General features: G+C 66.2%; 1 protein-coding gene across 1 annotated transcript in view; it reads right to left on the bottom strand.

Annotated features, from left to right (window-relative positions):
• LAD1 (ladinin 1) overlaps positions 1–1,688 on the bottom strand; it is a 21,562-nt gene that overhangs the window by 17,372 nt on the left and 2,502 nt on the right. The gene's annotated exons all lie outside the window — the stretch shown is intronic.

Raw genomic sequence — 1,688 nt, forward strand, 5'->3', positions numbered from 1 at the left:
GGAACGGAGGCAGAGGCGCCGGGGGCAGCTGCCTGGCCTCAGGCAGCTCCGGGACGGGGGCCTCCCGGCGCCTCTGCCTCCGTTCCTGCCGCGTCCTCAGGACGGCCCGGACATCCTCCTCATCTCTGGGGTCTGGGGCCGGTGGCCGGGGCCCCTCTGCTTCCTCCACGCTCAGCAGTCTGAGTCGGAAGGGAGATGGCGGGAGACAGTCAGAAACGGGAGAGACCTCAGGAGCACCTGACCCAGGGGGAGGCCTCAGGGCGCCTCGTGCCCTCCCAACCCCTTGAACCACTGTCCCTTAAATCAGGATCGCTTTCATCTGCTTTACCCATCAGGCCTCCAAGGTATCATCTGAACAAAGCACTGCTGCTGCTGCTAAGTCGCTTCAGTCGTGTCCGACTCTGTGCGACCCCATAGACGGCAGCCCACCAGGTTCCTCCGTCCATGGGATTCTCCAGGCAAGAGTACTGGAGTGGGGTGCCATTGCCTTCTCCGGAACAAAGCACAAGAGGCTTTAAAAAAAAAATTTATAAACGCCTGTAAGGTACAACCACTCCATGTTCAACAAACACCTCTCCTGTGTCAGGCCCTGCCACTTACAGATGTCAAGCAGAGACGGGCAGGGAGCTGGCCCGAGTCACACGGTGACGGGCAGGAAGCCAGCAGTGGTACCCAGGCCTCCGCGCCTCCGCAGCCACGTGGGTGCAGCGCCGGCCGCACGCCTCGAAGCCCCCTCTCCAGGAGCCAGGGAGCAGCACACGAAGCTGCCCCAAACCCGGCCTGCAGCAGAGGGGCCCCTCCTGCGCCTCCACCCGCCCACCTGCAACTTGGGGGAGTTCACTCGCAGGCTGAGCCCGCTGCCAAATCTGCAATCTGGGCTCGTTTGGAGACGAGAGGAGACGCGTCTCCCGAGTGGGCCCCGTCCCTGTGGACAGGCATGTCGTGGTGCTCAGCCTCGGGGCTGGTGGTCAGACCAGCGGCACCTCCTTCCTGTCAGAGACCACGGGGGTCCGCTAGCAGGAGGGGTCTGGGCTGAAGGGGCATGGTCGGCCCAGGGCCTGATGACCCCCAGGCCCTGCCCCCGGTGCTCGAGCCGTGCACTCTCTGACAGCTGCCTACCCATGAGCCAGGTTAGCACCCTCTCAGGAGCGTGGAAGGATGAGCTATGCTTATAAAATGCCCAGCAAGAGCGGCCCAGCTCACCCACACTGGTCCTGACTGCTGTCCTGACCAGAGTGGGGCCCGCAGAAGGTCAGCCCGCTCCCCAGGCAGGGGCGGCTGGTCCATCCTCAGTGGGGTCCCGCCTCCCACCCGCACCTCTCGGGGGCCAGCGGGTCCTCGTCCCGGGCAGGTGGGTCCTCGTCGTCCGTGGCAGAGCTCAGGTTCCGGTGTCGCCGCCGGCGTTCTCGCTCCTGTTCCTCCTCATCCTCCAGGGTCCACTGCCGGGTCAGGCTGGGGGGACAGGGGGTCAGCGCAGCCTCAGGGTGATGCCCAAAGCGTCCCGGTGGCCGACACTGGGGGGAGGGGGGCGGCGGGCCGGACTTCACCCTGCACCCCCACTGGAACAGGGGGTCTACTCGCCGGGGTGCCCCACATCCCCACTGTGATGGGGGTCCACCTGCCTGGGCACCCCAGCACCCCCACTGGAATGGGGGCCCACCCACCTAGGCACCCCCCGCACCCCCACT

This window comes from Bison bison, unplaced genomic scaffold (genome assembly GCF_000754665.1).
Source record: "Bison bison bison isolate TAMUID 2011002044 unplaced genomic scaffold, Bison_UMD1.0 scf7180017864524, whole genome shotgun sequence".
Lineage (NCBI taxonomy): Eukaryota > Metazoa > Chordata > Mammalia > Artiodactyla > Bovidae > Bison > Bison bison.